A 26,474-nucleotide genomic window follows, 5' to 3' on the forward strand; every position below is an offset into this window, starting at 1 on the left:
ATTAAGTGCGTCCGGGATCACTTAACCGGCCTGTTTTCCGCTGCAGACAGGATTTTGGCACTTGGCAACGATTGCTGCTGCCCTAATGGCGTGGGCTGTTTTTATTCCGACGGCTGACTTAGGACATCGTGCGGAATTATTTATGCCTAGGATTTACATCGCATAATGAATCCAAAATTACCCTCATCATTGGACGGTGGCGCTTTCGCTCTGGTCGCAGGCGTTTATCCGACGATTAACCTTCCGAGAAAAAGTTATCGCGCCACCAATTGGTTCAAAGGGGAACAGGTCACGAATTGTTGTGCGCTCTGAGGTGTTGCGGCGTTGAACAATCATAATACTGCGGATGCCGGATACCAACCATTGCTGATTTTTGTGAAATAGGATGGCTTTAAGGGAAAAGAAAACATACGTTTATCTTGGGAATAATGCGAATTGTGAAAGAACAATTAAGGATCATAAGCGAATGGAGCAAAAGGCACAGCTTATACACAAGGTTTTGACGGATTAACCCTTTTGATTAGCCATTAGTGCTTCACATGGATGCAGCAGATCATTTTTTCATCAGATGGCAGTATTGAACGACCTCAAATGTTTTATTCACGTCTATCATGCAAAAACGACTATTTTTACACTCTTGTATTACATTTCAGGTAAACATTTAAGAGAGATGGGAGACATTGAAACTGGGCAAAGAGACAAGACATCCCGCTTTTAGGTGGACATCTATTTCCTTAAATTTTTTTGTCCCACATTCCATTCAAATCATAGAAATGTCCCTCATTTCTAGAGAAGTTGCTCTTAAATCGTATTTGATCGCTATCATTATAAAATTTATATTTCAATTAATCTTCATTTTAAAAAGTCGTGAAATCCTCAAATATATTAAATCTTACGGACCACAAAACAATGCCAAACTAAGGTATACATTGAGTTGAATCCCATCTGGACTTTAGCGCACGAGTGACCACATAATGAGCTGCAAACTGTGATTATTATGTTTTGGGGCAGCGTCCATTCATTAATTAACGCCATAATGGACAATTTCAAATCCCCACTCTGCTCCCCAGAATGTGTTTTGTATGAAATTCTTAAAGTTTTGGTATGAGTCATAACGCTGAAGCCTACAACTTATTTTAAACTGAAGCGTTTTGGCGGCGGCGGCGGCGCTTGGGCCATGATTTCAATACATCAATATAGGGTTAATCTGGAAGTGCAATTCGAGCACCGCTAAACATTTCTACTAAATATCAATACAATGCTCTATATAGAAAAGACTCGTTTTCTCTGAATTATCATGGAAAACTTACACATGGAGAAAAATATACTCCTCAACTTGTTACTTTAATTCGAAATAGCACTAAAAGTGCCCGGCATACTGTAAAAACTATCTAAATAACTTCAATTTGATCAATAGGCTTTCGTGCTCAGTTGGTTTTTATTGCTGAACTGCACTAATCAAGGAAAGAGATGATGATTATCGTCAACACTCAATGAACTTGACAAATCACGACCTACTGCTTTGCTGAGCATTTTCAATGCCTGATCAGCAATGGACCAATGCACGCGTTCATTATTTGACGTTTTAGCGGTGCCGTGTTATTTATGTTACCATGGAAACAAGTGAATTCGGCACCGCTCAAACGTCAAATAGTGAACTCGTGCATCGGTCCATACGGAACAGTGATATTTTGGGACTGGCCTCTCATTCCAAAAATCTTGGATGTAATCACAACCCCGGTATAGTCACTTATGACGATAAGGTTACAGTTATTATTATAATTTTTATTGAAAAGAATTTCAGCTCAGATAACTAAGATTACAGTGACGACTTACTTCGGAAGAGAAGTTAAGGCATTAGCCTCGAGATAATTTAGGCCAGGGTTATCCCGTTATTAAAAATAGAAGCAAGTGTTTTTTTTTCTGTGGAATTTTGAATTTAGCAGATTAAGAAAGATTAGTATCTAGAAATTAACGAGAAATTGTCGAGATCCTGAAAACTCAGTTTTTATTTGATACTACCATAGTTAATCTTAAATAAGTTGCAAAGAAAGAAAAAATCAATTCTCAAGTTTAAATAGATCGAGTGCAAGCATTTGATGACATAGATCAGGCATCTGGAGAAGTAGCTCGTGGAAATATTATTAAGGATGAAGTGATTGTCCAATTAGAACTGCTGGCTTCTAAAGCCATGGAGCCAGACCACTTCCCATTAAACGGCGAGTGTTACGAACACCCCTCTGGTAGTGCCGCACCTGCTATCCAGCACCTTGCGCATTAGATCAGATTGACAGCGATGACAACGGATTGGATGACATGTATGGCATCAACACAAAGGAAGACGGATTAAAAGATAGATGTTTGTAGCGCGAGGTTAAAATAGTGAAATCTTTTCCAGTATTTTCGGCTGTAATTGCTAATAATTTTTACTAAGAATCTTTATACTTTGCTATTAAATTAATTGAACTCTCAGGTGAGAACAAATTATGAAATTATAATGAATTCGTACAGTATATGCCGATTGTTCTCAGGTTTCCCATTTATGAGGTTATCCTTTGAATTTGCTTCGTCACTGCGTTTACTGACATAACTATCATTAAGGTAAAACTACAATAGTTATACCCCTGTAAATTCAAAAAAATAACTATTCAGTCAGGTCATATTCGCCCTACCCGAGATTCAGCTTACACTGAGTAGCGAGACAATAATTAGAGTGCTTAATGCATAAAACGTAAGTCTATCTGAAATTGTACCAGAACAACAAATCTAATAATGTAATTTGTTTATAGGAAACTTTAGCGTTACCCGAATAAATTCGTTAAAATATTCGTGACGTCTCTGACTCTGTGGATAAGGCCACAGCGAGAATGTTGAAATATATTTCAACGTCTGCTGATGTGAATAGAGTATTTGAATATGGAATACTAAAACATCAATAACAGGTGAACATAAAATTGGAAAATACACGTCTGTCTAGAATATCTGTACAGAATACAATAGCGCGACCAAATAAGTGTTGAAAGTTTGTGTTAACTAGAGCTCATAGTTCACAGCAGTTCGGAGATGATCCAGCCAAAAGCCTGAAAATCTCCTTAAGGATATATAAAAATTAGGTTTTTGCACCTGGAAAGAAAAGTAATTGCATTTCCTCGCTGCGTGGGAAATTCCTTGCAAGAAAAAATCAAGAAATATTGATGATAAAATATGGCGCTTCACGCGTTACTCGCTGCAGAAAATTTCTTAAACATTTCTGTCAGAGAAACTTACTTTTCATGGGCGAAAAAGCATACTTAGCTTTGTACTTTGAATTCAAGTTAAGGGGACACGGGAGACCGTGTTATTTTCCCTATCTTTCGTCTCACTCTAACAATAATCATCAAAACTTTGTGGAAGCAAATCTCGAGTTTTAGTGAACCAATGTAGCTGAAAATTTATCGGGTTGTGCACTACATATATAGAATCATAGTGATACATTTTCGCATCGATATATGGAGTGGTTCTTGAGATTTGCTTCTTGAAATGGATAGGGTGATTATGATGACGTCCCGTGCGGCCTTAACAATCAAATACTCCGAATATCATTACATTGCTTGAGTTCAGAACATTTTGAACAAGAAACATTTCTAATGCCAAAACAAAAATTGTGAGATTTTGAAGATCTTTTCTTCAGGAGATATGTGCTTAATGAAGAAAGAATGAAGAGCCTATCAAAAATATAAAAAAAATAAACAACAATAGGGTATTGTGAACCGGTAAAAAAATATGCTAGGTTAAGATATTAGATTAGTTTAGTCTGTACGATTCTTTCGAAGACCATAAACAATAAATAAATAAATAAATAAAAATAAATCAGAACATCATCAGATGATCAATTGAATTGAAATATCAATATTGGTAACACTAGAACGGCGCCCATGATTTTTTTTCGGAGTATTATAAGATGGCTGACTGTCTCCCGATTTGTGATTGTTGAGTATTTACATTCCCAACTGCTCATCTAGCTGACGGGGGTACTGTCGTGCATCGTGCCAGCATCGTGGAGGCAGCGCCTCTAGCACGATGTAGGTAGCTTAACCCTGGTTGGGTGGCATATCGAAGACACTTCACCAACCAAGAAAGGCAAAAGTAGAGCAAACGGATTGATTTTACGGCAACAGCATGGAATTTCCAACATTTTTTGTATAAATTCCTCCATAAACTATTTTAAAGATTTGTTTTGGATTTTTCCAAGGATTGCACAAAGTATTCGTCAGAGATTTCTACCTTTTAATTTCCTTAGGATTCATACCCAAAGTTTATCTAGGAATGATGTCAGAGATACCATCAAGGATACTGCGTGGTATATTTTTCAGAAATGTTTTTTGAGAATATCTATCAAAATTCATATAATCCTTCTTTTAAGATATCCTCAGGATATTTTAGTTCATGAATGCTTCAATGGGGCCTACAAAGTAAAGCCATGCTGAAGGTGTCTGGATTCGATTCCCGGTCGGTCAAGGATCTTTTCGTAATGGAAATTTCCTTGACTTCCCTGGGCATACCTGCAACACGATATACGAATGCGACAATGGCAACTTTGGCAAAGAAAGCTCCCAGTTAAAAACTGTGGATATGCTCACAAGAACACTAAGCGCAAAAGCAGGCTCTGTCCCAGTGAGGACGTGATGCCAAAAAGAAGAAGAATAAACTTTTACAGATTTCTTGCGAGATCCGTTGTAGATACTTACTGAAATATTTATTATGATCTCAAGTAAAGCCTTTGAGAAAAGCCTGATTGTTATTTCGACTGCTATGAGTTTCAGAATTCTACAATAGTTATATCATAACGCAATTTTATATATGAATGCTGATATCTATGACAAAGCTTTATCCCCTGTTTGAAACCTGTAACCTGAATGTTTTTGTTTTCAGCTAACAATGCTTCCTATGGCTAAATATGTCCATGATACGATTTTCAAAGAACGAGATTCTTTCAGATTCCAAATAAGAGAACATGGGGTAATATGCGCCCTCGAGGGAAAACTGAACTAAAAACTGTGACAATTTCGTCGAAAATGTTGTTCTTATTGAATTTACAAGGAAGTTGCATCAATAAACTTGGAATTACTAAAAACAGTAATTGGATTGATGCAATCAAATCTAAGAATTTTTATAAGAAAGAAATAAAACCATAGCGAACCATTTTAAGAACTGCGGGGTATAATGTGCCAGCCCAGTTCCAAACGGATTTATGTGGCAAAATTTAGCTATTTTCCAAATTCTTATGTATGCAGTAGATACCGCACAGTTTTGTGCCTTGTTCGAGTTATGGTTTCTGTGGAATAATTTGAATTTCACCAATGTTTTCCGAGTAACCATTAGGTATGGCGCATTTTGCCAATGTTGTTAACCAAGGTTTTTCTTTTTTCTTGATTTTTGATGTGGAAATAGGGAAATGCTGTTCCGTAAAAGGCGTTAAAATTGATGAAGATGTAGTATGAAATGGTCGCATGTACCAAATTTCCTTTCATCTTGGAGGTGCATTTTTTACCCATTTTCTCTACACAAACGTCATAAGTTCCTAATTTATGGTGACTTTTTAAAATGAAGATTAATAAAAACTCCTTCAAAATCAGTTTTTGCAAATCCATTGAGGTTTAAAAATCAGTTTGGTTTGCTTTGATTTCAAACTGCTTTACAGCTGAGAGAGAGGAGACAGCTGGCTTAGATTGCGAGCTCCAGAAAGTCAAGGAAACCTGTCATCAACTGTCACTGGAAAACCGCACATTCGAAGGGCAGAGCGTGAAAAACCGTCAAAATTTGGCCAAACTTAAGCTGGATGTGGTTGAAAATTCAGGTTGTTCTATTGTGATTTCGCATATAAAATCGTTTAATATTTAAATATTGTCGATTGGGCTTAAATTGCTGTTGATTGTTTTTAATTTTATGAACTTTTTGATAACAAATGGGATGTGACAATGGTTTTGACCCTGTTTGTGCTCTCCGGACCATTGTGCACAACCCAAACATGAGAAGAAGAAATCAAAGAAGCCAAGAAAACCAGCCAGTTGTCAGTGAGCTGTCTCCTCTCACTCAGCTTTACAGTAGTTGTGCTAGGCATGCACTTTGGGGTTGCCTAGTGAAATTTCAAGCTCATTGTTTATCCGTACAGTACAGTAGCACAGCTCGATCACAGCATAAGGTCGCTTTGATTCTTCAAAGCTCATGCTCATCAAGCTCACTCACGTCTTCAATGCCTGTTGCTGATTAGTTTTATATATAGTGTTCACTCAACCAGTTTATTTTTTCTGGCGATTTGCATTATTTTTCTCAGATGGTTTTTCATTACAATACACCCAATTATTCTCAAGTGGGTTTTCATTATAAACCCTTTTTCCCCGTGTGGTTTCCATTTAACATGCTATTTCTTTCCGGATTGTTTTCCATTACACACTCTATTACTTTCAAATAGTTTCCATTACACACCAATTTTTTCAGAGGCTTTACAATGCACACCCTATTTTTCTCAGGTGGTTTACATTACGATTTTTTTTTCAGAGTGGTATTCATTACACACACATTTTTTTTGAGGTCATTTTCTTTACAAACCCTTTTTTTTAGAGTGATTGTCATTAGGTTGTCATTACACACCCTATTTTCCGTCAGGCTTTTTTATATTTCTATATTAGTATCATTCCAAACATTGCATTCATTTCTAATATCTAGGTGTTCTGTGTTATTAGACAACACTATCATCCTTATTTGGTAAAACAAATTTAAGATTTTATTAACATTTTGTTAACAACATATTACATTTCATTTGCCGTAGCAGTTCAGATTTTTTACAGGTGAGTTGATTTCACCTGATCATAAGAGAAAAAGTTAACTTCAGTTAACTTAACCTAAATATATAATGCATTTATCGTGGCACCTGAATTTATTGATTATTTTATTTGACATTTGTTCTAATGTTTCAATATTGGATATTCTATGTAACTCATTGGTACTATACCAGGGAGGAAGCTTCAGAATCATTTTCAAAATTTTATTTTGAATTCTCTGCAGAGCTTTCTTCCTGGTATTACAACAGCTAGTCCATACAACATGGATGTCCTGAAAATGTGTTTGAATATCAAAAGCTTGTTCTTAAGACAAAGTTTTGATTTTCTATTAAAATATAGATATTTTACATATTTATTACAATTGGCTTAAATGCTATCAATGTGATTTTGAAAGTTAAATTCTTATCTAGCATGAGCCTTAGATACTTAACTTCATTTGACCAATTTATTGGAACCCCTCTCATTGTGATAACTTGTCTACTTGAAGGTTTCAAACTAAGAGGTTTTGGTTTATGTGGGAATATTATTAGTTGAGTTTTGGAAGCATTAGGAGAAATCTTTCATTTTTGCAAGTATGAAGAAAAAATATGCAAACTTTGTTGTAATCGACTACAGATGACACGCAGACTTCGTCCTTTGGCAGAGATGCCTGTGTCATCCGCAAACAAGGATTTTTGACATCCCTGAGGTAACTCAGGTAAGTCAGATGTGGAAATTTTTTATAATATTGGTCCCAAAATGCTGCCTTGAGGAACACTAGCTCTTACAGGAAGTCTTTCATATCTTGAATTCTGATAATTAACCTGAAGCGTACGATTTGGCAGATAACTTTGAATTATTCTAACAATGTATGTTGGAAAATTTAAGTTCTTTAATTTTACGATCAAACCTTCATGCCAAGCACTGTCGAATGCTTTTTCTATGTCTAGAAGAGCATGACCAGTAGAATAGCCTTCAGATTTATTGGAACGAATCAAATTTGTTACACGTAAAAGTTGATGAGTGGTCGAATCTACATGGCGGAATCTGAACTGTTCATTGGCAAATATATATTGAATTTTCGTTGATGTGAGCCATCATTCTGTTCAAAATTACCTTTTCAAAAAGTTTACTGATAGAGGAAAGCAAGCAAGTCCGTTGAATCAGATGATGACTATACATAATCAGCATTGTGAAATGATTGGTGTTAACATGTCTCGAACAAAACTGAAAAAATACTTTTTTGACATACAAAACAATAGTAACTGAGGAATGTATTATGAATCGAGTATACTCAACAAATTTATAGTATATAAACACATATATATTAGGAACACAATGTAATTTAGAATGGTCTACAAAATGTTTGGCGTCAAATAAATAAACAAACTGATTGGACGATAGCTAAAAGATTCTGCAGGATTGTTATCTGGTTTTAAAATTGGTACAACCTTAGCATTTTTCCATTTGTCAGATTTTCCTGACCGCTAATTGAAAACATTTGTTAAATATATCAACTAAGAATGATAAGCTACTCTCTGGAAGTTTTTTTATGAGGATGTTGAAAATTCCATCATCACCAGGAGCTTATAATAAGCTCAATAATAATATTATAATAGTTCACACTTCTACCAAATCAGTTTCCCAGCAATTTTAGAAAATGTTCTCTTGATTGAGAATATTTTCGAAGTTCTGAGTAACTTGATTTTCAATTGAACTAGTAAGTTCTAAATTAAAATTGTGCGCGCTTTCAAACTGCATAGCAATCTTTTGAGCTTTTTCGAAATTAGTTAGTAATAATTTGTTTTCCTCTTTCAATGCCGGTATTGGCTTCTGAGTTTTTTTTTTCAAAATTTTAGATAATTTCCAAAAGGGCTTAAAGCCAGGGTCCAAATGAGAAATTTTGTTTTCAAAGTTTTTGTTTCTTAATTGTGCAAAACGTTTTTTGATTTCTTTCTGCGAGTCCTGTCATATAATTTTCAAAGCAGGATCGCGAGTGCGTTTAAAATTGCCTTCACCTCACATTTTTAAGACGGATCATAAGTTTAAGATCATCGTCTTCAATTACAGATTCACATTTTGGAATTGCATTGGGCGATTTGAAATATAACAGGGATTTGATCAGAATCAAAATCATCATGAGTAACTTTTTTTTTGCCATCTGGTGGTTTTCATTTCTCACCATATTTATTCCTGGGTGGTTTTCACCACTCATCGTATTTTCATTAGGTTGTTTTCATTACTCACCTTATTTTTCCTGGATGTGTTCACTACGTACCCTATTTTCATTTTATGGTTTTCATTACACACCATATTTTCTCCCGGGTGGTTTTCATTGCGCATAGACGAACTCGTCCACCACCACGAAGGTATTCCCGTCTATCGTAACACTGCTTCCTAAGCGGGTCCTGTCGCGCTCAGTTGTTTTCGACGCATTCACCATTAGCCCGACTCTTGTTGCTTCGCGTTTCAGGCGGGTGAACAAATCTGCCACCGTCCGCCAAATCTCCATGTTGTCCGCGAAGCAAACAAATTGTCCGGATCTCGTGACAATCGTGTCTCGACTGTTAAGTCCGACTCTCCGCATGACACTTTCAAGCGCAATATTTAACAACAGGCACGAAAGTCCGTCGCCCTGTCGTAGTCCCCGCCGAGACTCGAACGAACTGGAGTGTTCGCCCGAGATCTTCACGCAGTTTTGCACAACGTCCATCGTTGCTCTGATCAATCTTATGAGCTTCCCGAGAAAGCTGTTCTCGTCCATCGCTGACAAGTACGTAATGCGTATACCTCTTTGAGCAGTACAGTCCACATTCACCTTGCTTCCAGCAACCGCATGTTGTTCTCAAAGAATCAATATCGATAATTCATATTTCATCCTACAGAAATAAGCAAGCCTTCTGATAGCAGCACGACAATGCAATGATTATCTACTCTGCGAACTATAACGTAAAACATTCCCTTTTGCAAAGGTCAAGTTCCGGACTATCATAGAGACTTCCTATGAACTGCCTAGTTGAGATCTGGATAACATCCTGAAAACATCTTTAGCAAAGTCATATCGAATACCAATTCCTGCAATGTAGTACTAATCTCCCTTTGGTGAACGCAATAAAAAATTGACAACTTCAGTAACATGAAAAATCTTTGAGCTGCGACACGGAATCTATAGTCAAAAACTAATCAACGAACCATGATGGAATCACATCCAAAAGCCACATCCACTTCCGACAAAGTCATTCGAAAGTAAGGTGGACTCGTGAGCTCGATTGCCACTTCAATAAAATGCAGCATTTCCATCAGGCTTTGGATGGGAATGGTTTCTATTGCAATAGAGTCTCTGATAACCGTTGGAACCATTCATTCACTCACGCCGCAATCTATACTTCGACGATTCATCACTTCTCAACGACCTTAGCTTAAAAACAGAACCGTCGAACACCAATGTGCTGCAAGAATTAATTGTGGACTACGAAGTTGTTGTTTCCATTGGTTCTAAATGAATTTCTCACGGTTTTTTTTTTTCGCAAGATTGAGAGCCTCGTGGTATCTCATTTTACTTTGTAAGAGCAAATGCCAAAAAATCATCAAATGCCTCATTCCAGCCGAGATGCTAGAGTAAGAACACATAAGGACTTGAGAATAAGAAAAAAATAAAAGCATACGGTAAACACTCCTCACTGTGACACACCTCAACAATGGTATACGACCAAGATCTTAGGTGGCCAAACATTACGAAACAAACTACCAAATTGTCAAACACCACAACTACAATATCAACAGAAATCTTAATATGCGGCTTCCTTTATTTTGTCTCAGTTCTTTCAGCAAAAAGAAAAGCATGTCATGATAGGCGATTCCTATAACGCATCTCTGTAATACTTAACACACAAAGTAGCTTTCCAAGATCTCCAGTTTTCTATTCTCCCGCAACCAAGCACAAGCCATGAGTCGCTTTTTGCTTTCTGTATTGTGGTGAAGTGTACCGTAATTTCGGGTGAAATTGATCATTTTTCACGGTTGTTCTAGTCTGTTTTCTATAATGTTAACAATGCCAAACAACTAAATGCAGGAAAACAAGTACGAAGGTGAGCCTCATCGACTTATGTACCGAAATTTACTAACAAATGTCATTTTAGTGTTAACAAATACCTCTAAAATAAAAAATCAGAGGATCTCATTTCGGGGTGAAATTGATCACTTGTCAATGCCATTATTGTTAGTTTCCAAAACAACTCTATATGATAAATTTGAGCTCCCTGAATCCGAATATGCTTGTAAAATTCTTAACCATGCAATATTTATATAAATAACGAATAGTTAAATTTCAAGAATTACGCGGGAAACGCCTAAATGTATGCAATTTCCTAAGGAATTCAATGATATCTAACAGAAATTCAATTATTTCAACCATATGAGCTAATTGGTACGAGTTTTGGTGATGAAATCTGGTTTGGGGATATATCTCAAGCATCCTCACAAACTTTTAGGTTTATACCATGTTCAAATCCTTGCTTATAAATAGAAGTTCATAGCTGTTTGTCAATACTGCACCGTGCATGATTTTTAAAAATTTACGTTATTTTCATAGTAATAAACATTCTTTAACGCAAAAAACTTCACAACACACAATTCTACAATAGTTACGACAAGCAACGTTCATTTACTGCAGCTTACATCGATATTGGCGCTCCATTACGAATAAATAAAATCGTGTGATACGATGATCAATTTCACCCTTCTGATCAATTACACCCGATTTTACGGTACACGTTTCGTGATTCGTAGATGAGGATACTGTTGCTGAGAAAAAATACCTATTAGACCTATTCATATTTTCAAAAATGTCTGGAAACTCCCCAGTCAACCAATACTTTTATTTATCATTGCGAAATGAACTTCTGGCCAAAATTTCACTTAATTTAGAGTAAATTTAGGTGTGCTTCAAATCAATTATGTGTTTTTGGGCTATTTTCAAGCTTCAAAAAATCATATCTACCGAACGAAACATCAAAGTTTATTGGAAATACCTCTACATAGTAGTTTATCCAATTCTACGAACTTTTGCCGAACACGATTTTATGATTGGAGCAAGTTTTAATTGGATTTCGGCTCTCAGTCACGAATTAAGCGTTGATTGTTTTAAATCATTGCCAACGTTTCGATCCAGTTGTTGGCAATGATTTAAAATAATCAACGCTTAATTCGTGACTGAAAGCCGAAATCCAATTATCATCATCAAAGTCCAGTCAATCTTTGTTAGCAAGTTTTAACATAGTTTGGTTGAGGTTTGTATCTCGAGGTTCTTGAAAATCTCTTTTTTCGGGAAGTATTTTCACTGGAAAGCATGCCTGCATGAACATTTCGGATTTTTAATTTCCAGGCATGATGACTATGCATATCTTAAAGTCAATCGCGTTCAAAGTTACCATTTATCTTACGAAAATCAATTGTAAAAATTAGTTATTGTAAAGCACATTTGTAAATCCACTGTGGGTGAGCCAAGAGCACCACCGTGAGCTTCAAAGAACACAAAAAATGAACGCGTTAGCACTGCCTTTTCTCAGTCGATGATGATGATTGTTTTCAAATCGTTCTAAATGATCAGTGAAATGCGATCAAAACAATCATCACTCGGAAAGAAAAAGCAATGCTAACTTGTTCAATTTATTCGTTTTCGGTACATGTGTCATGCATGATTTAATTATCATCAGGTTGCGATGCAGTGTTCGATCTTTGGGCATTTATTGTAATTTATTGCCTTGAGCAACATGTAAGCTGTTGATGGTCATTGAAGTAATACATGTATTATGTTCAATTCCCGTTGACAAGGGCATGAAAAAATAATTTTAATAGGTGTTCTATATACCATGTATATCGAGAAAAGTGTAATTTCTGGGTACTTTGGAGAACAAATTTGGATCAAACAATGTTAAAACTCAATTTAATCTTACTAGCGTGTTCGACAAACTTCAACAGAATAGAAATTGCTTTCAAATAGTGGTAATAGCATGTGGTTTTGATTTTCCACATGCCAGTTATGATTTTTTAAACCTTGAAATAAGCTCAAAAACACATTTTCAACTTGAAGCATACTGAAATCTTTATCAAATGAGCTGAAAATTTGACCAGACATTGTTCTTGGCATGAGAATTCCGAATACTGCTTGACCGGTAGATTTCCAGACATTTTTTCAAATATGAACAGGTCTAATATCTATTTATAATAACAATTGTTTTAGAATATTACATCAGATAGAAATCAGTAAAAATGATTATTAAGAAGACAGCACTGATGAATATTGCCACGCAATAAACATCATTCACATATTAGGCCAAATTCAATGTTTACTCTTTAGGCTGCGTTCTGCGATTGAACGAAACGTTCGTTGGAGAGATTTTGATTTTTTGTAGACAGTTGATATGGAAGAATTCAACTGACAAATTAGAGAGGAATAAGGAGAGACAATAAGAAATAATAAGACAATAAGAAATCCGACCAAGCAGCGATCGTTCGCAGAAAGCTGAAACCAGTTAATCGGTGATTGTTGAGAGCAACGGACGCGTTGCGAAAAGTTCCAAGAGGACGCTTATCGTCCTCTTGTATTTCGGCAGGATACGACATGTATCTCTTTTATATCTAATGCAGTTTGGCCACAAAATTTTATGGCTGTCATCTGTCCTCGAAACTCAATCCTTCAAAAATTCAGATATAAGCCTTTTACAACGCAAAATGCATCGCGCAGCTACCAATCCATTTATTGATTTCACAGAACCAAACCGTAATCGCGTTTTTTAGGTGGCAAAGTCATCTGATGCGAAGCCAACTACAGATCAGGTATCAGGTATCAGAAGGCCGGCTCCAGAGGCACGTTCCCCGCCATTTGGGAGATTTGTGCCATTGCCATATTTGAGCCTATTTCATCATCTACCCGATGGGAGAGGAAAGGGAAGGGAAAGATGGGAGGAAATAGGAATAGGGTCCCTGGAAGAGGGAAAATCGCATAAGCGAATTGACAGCATGTAGCTCCATACCACAATGGGTTCGAACAGCGCCCTAAAAAGGACACTGCAAAACGCATGAGCGTAAAGAGAGCCTATAGCTCATTACCACAGCGGGTTAAGAATAACAGAATGTCCTGAAGATTCAGGTTTCTGAAATCAGTTTCACTTAATAAGTGTTAATCAAGTAATTGGAATCGCAATTACGCGAAGATTGGATAGTTACATATCAGGTGATAATGCGAGCTAATTTATAAGCCAATTCATTCCCAGCAATGGAAGAATTGCAAGGACCCATATAAGTTTTACAGAATTCACTGAATTCAGTTCCTCAAATTGAGTTCGACGTGCGATAAAAAGCTTAGACCTTGAGTTGGCCGAAGCAAGAGCTTTAAAAGCAGCCTGACTATCTTACATATTCCTTTACAAATAGCCAGACGTCAACTCGTCCCGCGAAGGGAGTTGTGAGGAACAAAGTGACAAGCAATTGACAAGCAAGTGTGTCCCAATTCACCGGAAGTGGAAACATTCAAATCACTAGGATTTCCAATGGACGGAGAGAATTCATAGAATTTAATCACAACCAATTCCCAGTTTGTGGAGTATAGCAAATGCAAAGTCTGCGAATTTACATTCATATGTTCATATAGAGATGTAGCGATGATCAGATAATGATTCATCATCTGATACATGCCAATTCGTCAACTCGTGACTGATTCTGTTCAAGCAGAGCATTATGTCTAACACTTCTTCTCTAGCAGATACCATGAAGGTTGGGCGATTCCCTGAAATAAGTAATTCAAGATTTGAACTACTTAAGCATTCCATCAGACTGGAGCTTCTCAAATTGATATTTGAGCTGCTCCAGATGATGTGATGAGTATCAGCATCACTGCCCACAATCAGCAGACGACCTTTTCATAGGCAGTGAACGACAACTCGTTTGAAATCATCCATTGGGGATGGTTCATCATGTGGTAAATACACCACAAAACGAAAGACGTATTTCCTATTGAGGTCATCAACAGAAATATCAATTGTGACAGCACATACATCTCTGGTTGTTAACTCAGAAATGAGTGTAGCAACGTCAGTGTTATTTACGAGCACGCATGCACGAGGTATGGCACGCGAGTTTGCCATTTCATGTTTCTGAAAGTAACAAAAACTGGGTCCACAAGGTTACCTAGATAAAAGTTCACAAAAGTAAGATTTTTGCGCCATTTGATCTGTACCATTTGCATGAGTCTACAAAGATTGATCGTTGCTGATATTCTATGCTGAAGATTGGTTTAACTAAGCAATCCTAACCGTAGCCACTACCCAAACTAGGCAGGATTAAGCTTTTCGCAATCTCAGAACGAACAAGACTAGCAGCGAAAAAAATCAGATTGGTATCTCTTAAAAGTCGCCAAAGGCGAAAAGCACAGATGTGTAATACGCATAATGCGAAACCATAGAGGTGAAAATTTAAACTAAATTACAACGTATTAATAATCCCACCCTTATTTAGCCTCAGGCTTGAGGCTGAAGAAGGGCAGCCGATTATCTCGGAGAAACACAAGGTCACCTGCACCATTGCTCCGGGTAGCACAGGAAGGGCATAATACTGTAGAGGGCGCCCTGGTACTCCACAGGCTCCGTTTGCGGTTAGGTTTTATTTAGACCCCACTAACCATTCATTCTTAGGCACGGTAAGCTTAAAGCCACATGAATTAGGGGTCACCTGTTAGGTGGACTTTTACCACCGGAACAGGCAGTCCGTAGTGTTAATTCTTAGCCAATTGAAACAACTGCTACCGACACTACACGGCTATCTAGGCTGATCGGAAAAGGAAGTTAACATTGATGATTAACTCCTGACGTGCCCAAACAGCCCCAAGCCGTAATCGCGTTTTTTAGGTGGCAAAGTCATCTGATGCGAAGCCAACTACAGATAGTCGGGATTCACATTTTTCAAACCCGTGTAGCATTCCTGCTACGCATTAGACATAGGATTTTTCCAAATCGATTCCAAATCTAAATCCAAATTAGCACAATCTGCTTACCAGATGTGTACGCTCATTATCACGGTCATAAAACAGTAACGTTGGTTATTTTGAATTTGATGCGCTTGCGACCTTTACCTGCGGACGCTGTATTATTATTGTTTATTACTCACGTAGAGAGACCGTTAAGCATGTCTCATGGTTATGCCGAATTGCAACCTTTGCAAGGGCGTCACCCGAGCTATGTTTATGATGCCTCACTCGGGTTATTCCAAATATTGTCTATAAACTGTCTGTGTGAGGTAACGTAAACTTAGGTAAATTCTAGTGGTAGAAAACTTAGATATAAGCTAACGAGAAATACATTATTCACTCTTTTTTCTGAATCCAGATACAGTCGTGAGTAGTCTTCATTCTTGATGACAGTCGTGATATACCGTGGCGAAGTTCTAATGAAACAGATGTGATTAGTAGTGATGTTATTTGGCGAACCGCGACTAAGTGGCCAATGACCTGCCTTCTCCAGAAAAAATAAGTTCAGCGCCACGAAACAAAGTGTTGCTAAAGTGTTCGTACAGAGTCGTGCAGTAATAAGTGCTAAAATGGATTGGTTCACATCAGATAACTACATCACGAACCAAGTGGAAATGAACACCACGGAAATGAGAATCCTAGTAGGCGCGTGTGTGATAATTGTATTCGTGATTATTGCGTATCTACTGCTGCGTTTGCATAGCAAGTACATGAAAAAGGGGATCAAAAACGTGGTTCAACACGAGATCCAACTGAACAATGTAAGAAGTTTGTGATCACTAAGAACAACATAACTATCGCGTGTGTTGCTATATGAACATAATGAATCGTGAAAATTATACACATGTTTTACTCAGTGTGTGATATGTGGGGCTGTTTACCTATAATCGTAAGCACAACAACTACCACGACCCCGTCAACTACAATCGAAGAAACGCAGAGTAACGTTTGGAGCACGGACGTTAATCGTGTAAATAAGCTAGTGGAAAATAGTGAAACTGTCGAAAATCATCTGATATTCGTGATAGCAACATTGACATTAATAATTGTGTCAACAGTGATAATTAGCGCTGTTTGGTACAGACGCAGACAAAAGAAGAAAAGAAGTGAAAAAACCAAATTGATTAAAATAGTCGTTTTGATGGCACAACAGTCCGTTCTAACGGACACGTCAACAGTCAGGGGCGAACGGTCAGCGGTCAATGACCACCCTGAGAACGCATCACAATTCCAGGGCGAACAGTCACAAGACACCCTGAAGACTCATCAATTACCAGGGGCGAACGGTTGCCAGACACCCTAAGAACGCATCACAAGTCCAGGGCGAGCAGTCACCAGACACCCTGACGAAACAGCACACACCCAGGGGCGAACGGTTACCAGACACCCTGATGAAAATTTCAAGCCTCAGGATAAGTACCCATCAACAAAGATGATAATAAATAAATAGAAAATGTAGATTTATAGTTTTTCCATGGTCAAGTGGTTTCGGTAAATTATTTGAAACATTCTGAGTAGGTAGATCGCTTAACAGGCGATGTGTTCAATTCTTGGTCGAATGAAAGAAATGTGTTGTATGCTTGGGCAAAACGTATGATTTTTCTTCTAAATGAGCAGATTAAGTTTTATCGAGGATTATATCTCCAAAGAGTTTACAAACCTCCGGAAAAGCGTCAACAAGGCCAAAACCCTTGAGACGATAACCTCGAAGGAAGAAACTTTAGGAAATTTATTCAGCGAGTATGTCAGTCTTTTGAAGTCAAGCAAGAAAGAATTTGAACAAAAAGGCACTTGGAAAGCGCATTACGAAACTTATGAAATAACGAAGACGAAATTTGAAGGATGCAGACAACTTTTATCTAAAGCAATTATCAGTTCTAGAACACCAAAATATAAGTTAAAAACTATTGCAAAAACTATCATATTCGTTAATCGTTTAGCGCCTCCAAAAGTCTGCCCACCAAAAATTCAATTTAAAACAGTCGCGAGACTAAGCATACTCCTGAAGCGTTTTTCACCCTCAACCTCTCAGATTCCTCGTCCTCCAAAAATTAAATTCAAATCGTTAGCAAAACTTATCGTATTATTACGACGGTATAACTTTCCGACAGTGTTCGCAGACGCTCAAATTATCAGATTCAAAACACTTGCGAAGCTAATCATCTGGTTAAACCGATTCAACAAAATGACTGATTTTGACATTAAAACGGCTCCTGCATTAGTCCAGCCATACAATGGAGATGCAGATGGCCTAGAAGCATTCGTCGATTCAGCAAATCTTCTAAACGAATTAGTCAAAGCTGATCACAAACCTTTGGCAGCAAAATTTTTACGAACAAGACTAACGGGTAAGGCAAGGCTTGGCTTACCCGAAACGGCCAATACAATTGAACTGATTATTGACAACGTGCGAGACCGTTGCCAAGAAAAGATCACTCCGGACAGCATTATCGCGAAAATGAGGAACGTCAAACAAAAACAGTCCGTTCAAACACTATGTGATGAACTGGAAAACCTTACGGCAAAATTAAAATCCGTGTATTTAGGTAATAAAATACCGGATGATGTGGCGTCAAGTATGGCCAATAAAGCCGGAGTAGATGCCCTCATAAACGGTGTCACTAATAGTGAGACAAAGTTAATTTTAAAAGCCGGAACTTTCAACAACATTAGGGATGCCATTACAAAAGTTGTGGAGAACTCAAATTCTCCTAGCCCGCCAAATGCAGAAATTTTCACACTTTCCAGCAGAGGTAGGAATAATTTCAGCAACAATTTCGGTAGAAATGACTACCAACGAGATTTTCACGGAAATGCAAGAAACTTTCAGAGTAATCATCAAAGGCCAAACTACAACCGAGGATATGGTCAAAATTCTAGAAGACAGTATTTTAATCGAGGTTACAACAACAACCATCATAACCGTAACTACGATTCCCAGAACGAGAACCGTAGCCGCAACTATGATAATCGCTATCGTAATCACAATAATAATGCTGATAATAGACGTTACGATAATAACAACCGTAACGACAATAATAGCAGTCGAACTAGTGAAGGCCAAAACAGAAGTCGAAATGTGTATTACGCGGAAAACGAGCAAACGTCATCGGCCCGTCCCCAGCCGGAGACGAACGCACCCACCGGGGTTGCTCAACCAAGAGCGTAAAAGTTTTCAATTTAGACATAAATTACACTAATTTTGTTACTCTGAAACTAGAGATGTGTGACAAGTCATGCACTCTAATAGTCGATACGGGAGCGGATGTTTCGTTAATCAAAGAAAACATCCTACAACCCACAACCAATATATACACAAATCATAAATGTATGATTAACGGAGTAACTAGTGGACAAATTGAAACCATCGGTATTTCACACACAAATATCCTAATGAACGGCGTTAAAATCCCACTCAATTTTCAAGTTGTCGATAAAGAATTCCCTATTGCAACAGATGGAATTCTTGGTCGAGACTTCCTGGCACACTATGGTACCAAGATTTGTTTGAAGACATGGCTTTTGACTTTCGATTACCAAAATAAAACCTTTGAAATTCCGATCGAGGATAAATTCGATAGCAAAATCATTATCCCACCCAGGTGTCAAATAATTAAGGAAGTAGATATTGAAGGAGTCACCGAAGATTGTGTCATTATTGGTGATCAAATGGACCCTGGAGTTTTCTATTCTAATACTATCGTAAGCCCAACATCGAAATATGTTCAAATTGTCAATTCGAAAGAACAACCTGTTACAGTTCACGTTACTGCCTTCAAACCAAAATTGATACCACTACGAAAATTCGAGTTCAAAACGCAACCACGTAAGGTTAATCGTAAAAAGGAAAGGTTGCAGAAATTATCCGATGAAATAAGTTTAGAGATTTACCCAGAAGCAAAGGAAAAGTTGAAGGAACTTTGTTTCAAATATAACGACATTTTCGCTTTACAAGGCGATACTTTAACAGCAAACAATTTTTATAAACAAAAAATCACCCTTCAGGACGGAAATTCTGTGTACATCAAAAATTATCGGACCCCAGAAGCCCATCTTGAAGAGATCGATAAACAGGTTAACAAAATGTTAGCCGACAAAATAATCCAACCGTCGATAAGCTCTTTTAATTCGCCAATTTTACTAGTCCCTAAGAAATCAGAAACGGATGAGAAAAAATGGCGTTTAGTGGTGGATTTTCGTCAATTGAACAAACGAATAATCCCAGACAAATTCCCACTGCCACGCATAGATGAAATTTTAGATCATCTGGGCAGGGCAAAGTATTTCACAACTTTGGACTTAATGTCCGGATTTCATCAAATTGAACTTGATGAAAACTCTAAAAAGGCAACAGCTTTTTCAACAACTACTGGGCATTATGAATTTAATCGATTGCCTTTTGGTCTAAACATTTCTCCAAACAGCTTCCAGAGGATGATGACGATTGCATTAAGTGGATTACCACCGGAATGCGCATTTTTATACATCGATGACATTATTGTCGTCGGATGTTCAGTTAATCATCACCTAGCGAATCTCGAAAAAGTTTTTGAAAAATTAAGATTTTATAACTTAAAATTGAACCCGTCGAAGTGTAACTTTTTCAAAAACGAGGTTACCTATTTAGGTCACCACATTTCTGACAAAGGCATACAACCTGATAAGTCCAAATTTGAAGTTATAAAAAATTATCCTGTACCTACGAATTCTGACGAAGTACGTCGTTTCGTAGCCTTTTGCAATTACTATAGAAGATTCATTCAAAATTTCGCTAATATTGCCTACCCGCTCAACAAATTATTGAGGAAAAACGTTACTTTTAGCTGGACAACAGAATGTCAGGCAGCATTCGATACTCTTAAGAGCACACTAATTTCACCAACAATTTTGCAGTTCCCTGATTTCAAAAAGCAGTTTATCTTAACAACCGACGCGTCTCAAACAGCTTGCGGAGCAGTGCTTGCTCAGCAACACGGCAATATTGAACTTCCTATTGCATTCGCCAGTAAAGCATTCACGAAAGGCGAATCCAATAAATCGACTATTGAACAAGAGTTAATTGCTATTCATTGGGCAATTATGCACTTTAGACCATACCTCTATGGCCGAAAATTTTTAGTCAAAACGGACCACAGACCTTTAGTGTACCTATTCTCAATCAAAAATCCTTCATCTAGACTGACAAGGATGAGAGTAGATCTTGAAGAATTTGTTTTTGACGTTGAATACGTCCAAGGAAAACTTAATGTAGGAGCCGACGCTTTGTCTAGAATAAGCATCGACTCCGAAACTCTGAAAAACATACAAACGCTCATTGTCCAAACGCGAGCTAGCTCAAAGAAACTTAAAGAAAAAGATCGAGAACCAACACAGAATAGCAACGATATGCCTGAGCCTGATCAACTCAATGCGTATGAGGCGTTGAACTTAAGTGAAGTTTTTGATTTACCAAAACTCGTCATAGAATTAGCACGAGGAGACTTTAAAGTCAGAAATGTAGAGATACGAATATTCAACAAAACAAAAAAATGTCAGCTAGCGACATCAAAAGGTAAGCTCATACCTGAGAACACAAACATTATGGATATCCTGAATGAAATTGAAAGAATGGCCACAAAAATGAATATCAATGCTTTAGCTCTAGCGCTAAACAGCGATATTTTTCAGCTTGTTACTCCACATATTTTTAAGGAGAGTGCACAAGAACTGAATTCTCTGCAAATAATTATTTATCAGCCTAAAAGGCTTGTTGAAAGTAAAAATGAGCAATTAGAAATCATCAAAATCAACCATGACACCCCTTTAGGAGGACATGTTGGCGTCAACAGATTATATAAGAAGCTTAATAACCTATACAACTGGCCCAACATGAGAAAAACTATTACCGATTATGTCAAACAATGCGTAAAGTGTAAAGAAAACAAACACAGAACGGATCAGGGCACCGAATACAAAAATGAAGTTTTTGAAAAAATTTCAGAATATTTACACATAAATCAACAATTCAGTACGCCTTATCACCCACAAACAATTGGAGGTTTGGAACGTAACCATCGTTGTTTGAACGAGTACATCAGACAGTTTGTGAACGAATCCCAAACTGATTGGGATGAATGGTTACCTTATTATGCATTTTGCTATAACACCACTCCAAACACAGATGTTCGGTACACACCTTTTGAATTAATTTTCGGAAAACCTCCCAACCTCCCTCAAGATATCCGAAATCCATCCAAAGTTGATCCAGTATACAATACAGATTTATATTATCAAGAATTGAAACATCGTCTCCAAAAAGCAACAATAACAGCTAGACAAATCATAACCAAAATCAAAGATAAGCGAATTATTGATCAGAGTGTAAAAGCAAATCCAATTAACGTAATGATAGGAGATAAGGTAATGTTAACAAACGAAAATAGACGTAAATTAGATAAAGTATATAAAGGACCATATTACATCACAAAAGTTGAACATCCGAATATAACTTTATCGGATAATAACGGATATACTACAGTTGTGCATAAAAATCGTATAATTAAAATTTAATCACTTCTTACTCTTCCTCTTCTTTAGGGGGAAGGGGACAATCACATTTAATAAATAATCTTATATCAATTATTCTAAAAAAAAAAAAATAAAACTGGAAAATAATATTGTAATACATCACTGATTTAATCACAAAGGAAATATTCCATAACATATAACATATAAAAATATAATATAATAAAATAAGCTACCACAGACAGAGTCTACGCAATATTTGAGAATAGCTTCGCTATTCTTTCAAAAGGGGATAGGTGTAGCATTCCTGCTACGCATTAGACATAGGATTTTTCCAAATCGATTCCAAATCTAAATCCAAATTAGCACAATCTGCTTACCAGATGTGTACGCTCATTATCACGGTCATAAAACAGTAACGTTGGTTATTTTGAATTTGATGCGCTTGCGACCTTTACCTGCGGACGCTGTATTATTATTGTTTATTACTCACGTAGAGAGACCGTTAAGCATGTCTCATGGTTATGCCGAATTGCAACCTTTGCAAGGGCGTCACCCGAGCTATGTTTATGATGCCTCACTCGGGTTATTCCAAATATTGTCTATAAACTGTCTGTGTGAGGTAACGTAAACTTAGGTAAATTCTAGTGGTAGAAAACTTAGATATAAGCTAACGAGAAATACATTATTCACTCTTTTTTCTGAATCCAGATACAGTCGTGAGTAGTCTTCATTCTTGATGACAGTCGTGATATACCGTGGCGAAGTTCTAATGAAACAGATGTGATTAGTAGTGATGTTATTCCCGGACCCGACCCGAACCCGAAAAATTTTCGCTGTTCAAACCCGAACCCGACCCGAAACCCGAAAAAGTTTTCTAAGAAAAACACGAATAGAACCCGAGTTCGGACAGATGAAGAATTCATCGTTTCTGATGCATAGGGAAGCTTTCAGGTTGTTACTTTGTGAACAAGTCTCACCAAACTCGACCCAAACCCGGCTAAACCCGACTTTTTTCAAGCCCGAACCCGACCCGTACCCGATAACTTTTTAGCCTTCAAACCCGACTCGAACCCGAACTCGAAAAAATAAAAAAATTCAAATCCGAAACCGACCCGAACACCATAAAACACTTCAGTTGTTCTAATTTACTGAAACGGTTGCATTATCATCAATTTCTATCTGTACTGCCGTTATACGCATAATTGTCCCATGTTACTTTTTGCGTATTTTGACTTTTTGTCATCAAACAGTTTATTTTTACCTATGGTTTTAGAAAACACTTACCAAAAATTAACTTTATTCGGAAACTCAATGAAAAGCAAGCCAAGTCAATTTGTCCCATTGATGAATTTCCACGCATAACTGTCCCACTACTGTATTTATACGCATAACTGTCACACTATACAATTCGCTGGGCTAATCTTGAACAAAATATTCAGTTGTCAATTTTGAATTTTGGGAAAATCGTTTTGAACATCTTCTTAGGTTGGCTTTACATTCCATGTGGAACACAACCTGTTTTATGTGTTTGTATTATCGGGATGCATTTATCATCCATGCGTGTCTGACGTCAAATTGAATTTAAATTTTCAATATTAAAATATTACTTTCCATCCGATTTTCAATGAATTTCAGTTGAAATTTTCAGGGTCAATCACAATATTTTTCATTTTTTTTTTGTACCGCCGTCATCGATTGGAAATTCACCGTAATTTTGGATTAATCACGAGGAGTAGTGAAATAATCCCACTTGAAGAATCAGTAACCACTTTAACCCTTCAGTCGTCGCGCGGTTTGTCACCGTCAGAACCACCACGCTGATGCTGTGTACGATAAGCGAGGTTTTTTCATCACTGTTGTACAAAGTACAACAGCGCGACGACTGAAGTGTTAATTTCGAGTCCATGGCTTGCGACAAATCAACTTCATGATTTAGCAAACCAAGTCCAAATAAAAATAGTTCGACCGTTTTTGGATGACTTGGCCACATGCTGAGTTGGTCCGAATACTGGTTCACTGGTGGAAGTGGCCATTATACTGGCAAATCTGAAAAATGGCTTGCGACATATCAATTTTCATGAATTTGCAAATCAAGTCTACAGGTGGTTCAAATGTATTTGAATGACTTGACCACATGTCGGATTGTTCTGAATTCCCGGTTCCCTGGGGGAAATGGACTTTTAACTGTCGGTTTCGAAATTTAGCTGGCAACATCAAACTTCATAAATTAACAAATCAAGGCTAAAGAAGGGTAATTCAAAGGTTCCTGAATGACTTGATAACATGCCAGGTTGTTTTGGATACCCTGCTTCCCAGGAAGTGACCATTATATTGGCGGTCTTGAGAACAATCTTGCGAAATATCAAACTCGATGAAGTCATAAAGAAGTCAAAGTCAAGTCAAAAGAAGAATAGGATGACCTAACCACATACTGGGTTATTCCGCATAGTTGGCTCTTCGGTGCAAGTGGCAAATATGTTGGTGGTTCTAAAACTTAATTTGCAATGTATCATGATATTGCAAACAAAGTCCAAAGAAATGTCAAATGGTGTGAAGATTTGTGTCTTGAGTTTTGAGTTAAATATTTACTCCGCAGAATAACCTTGCATTTGCAGATGAGTTTCTGTCAAACCTGCAGCTGGATGAGTCGATTTAGGAATTTATAACATCTTATAAACTCTCTAACTTACTCATCCACTATTTCTTTCACTAACTCATACATTTTCTCATTATCCCACATACAGAAAACTTTGCTTTCCATCCCAAACTTTAAGATCATATTTCTTCACTTCCCCACACGTGGCTCCGTTTGGCACATGTCACTTGAGCCTTCATTAGGTGCCTTACCATAGTCTTGAGGATATATGTCCTCTACATTCGATACAATCTATACGTAAGAACGGTTATCTACAGCAATACGCTTAGCACAAAATTGGTCACTACTCTTAGTGGGACTGTTATGCGTAGAAATTCATTAAAAACCCCGTATTTCTAGGCATAATAGTCCCACTTTGAATTTCGTAGCTAAATTTACTTCATTCACATAGTACAAACTCTTGACTCTTATAAACACGCTATTCTTTATACTATTGTGAAGATTTTAAGTTAATTTACCACACACCTGGTCAATACGAGGCCTAAATGTGTTAAAATCTTCAAACGCGTTTTTCTCGATTGCATATTTTGGAACATGGGACAATTATGCGTATAACGGCAGTGTAGCACTCCACAAGGAACATAAATTTCCGTTGTGAATTTACTTCGTTGTGCTGTCAGTAAGCAAGTTGTTAAGGGCACAGTTGATCAGCAGAAGTTTTCTCGTTTCATTTTGTATGGGGAAAGGCACCTAACTTCAAATATCTCGTAAATGAAAGCATTAATCGAAAAAATATTTGGCAGGCGTGATAGTCATTATCATTACGTACAACCGGTACCAAATATTTTTTCGAAAATAGTTCCCAATCTTGAGATGATTTCGCCATACAAATATTTTTCGCGTTACCAATTAGCGATTTTTCGTGCATAGACACTAGCGCAAGTGCGTTACTATGTGACGAGTAGCGGAGTACAAGTGGTCCTTCATACTCGCTTTTATTCAAAGGTCCTCACAATGCGATATTACTCTATTTACTGATTTCTTCGGTCCTCTCAACTCGCTTCAAATCTCTTCAAAAGCCGTCCTCTCAACTCGCTCTACAATATAGGTGAAAGGTGGCGGTCCTCACAACGCGCTCATACCCTCTTTACTGATTTTTGCGGTCCTCTTAATGGGGATTTTGCCCTCCAATAGACACCCACCTAAACACATTTTATTCCACCAAAATATTCTCATACCATGTTTGCCATATATTGAATGGCGTCGTAGCTAACGAAATTAACACGTTATGCACATGTAACGCACAATTGAATGCAAGATGCGTCCTTCTGCTAATTCGCCATAGGGGTCAACAAGCAAAATGCCACGAACACACTCATAATGTTCCGGATGTGGCTATTTTGACTTAATAGCCTGAAAACGCGGTTGTAGATTTTTAGGATACTATGAATAGCAAAACATTTTATTTTTATTATTATAATACAATATATTAAGAATGTAATATTGTTTTCAACTCTCCAAAAAGCTGATGCGCAATCCATTGTCCCAT

The 26,474-nt window shown here is 37.3% G+C and overlaps 1 protein-coding gene across 1 annotated transcript in view; it reads left to right on the forward strand.

Annotated features, from left to right (window-relative positions):
• Nucleotides 1–26,474, forward strand: part of LOC5578435 (lachesin) — a 334,955-nt gene that overhangs the window by 186,213 nt on the left and 122,268 nt on the right. The gene's annotated exons all lie outside the window — the stretch shown is intronic.

This window comes from Aedes aegypti, chromosome 3 (genome assembly GCF_002204515.2).
Source record: "Aedes aegypti strain LVP_AGWG chromosome 3, AaegL5.0 Primary Assembly, whole genome shotgun sequence".
NCBI lineage: Eukaryota > Metazoa > Arthropoda > Insecta > Diptera > Culicidae > Aedes > Aedes aegypti.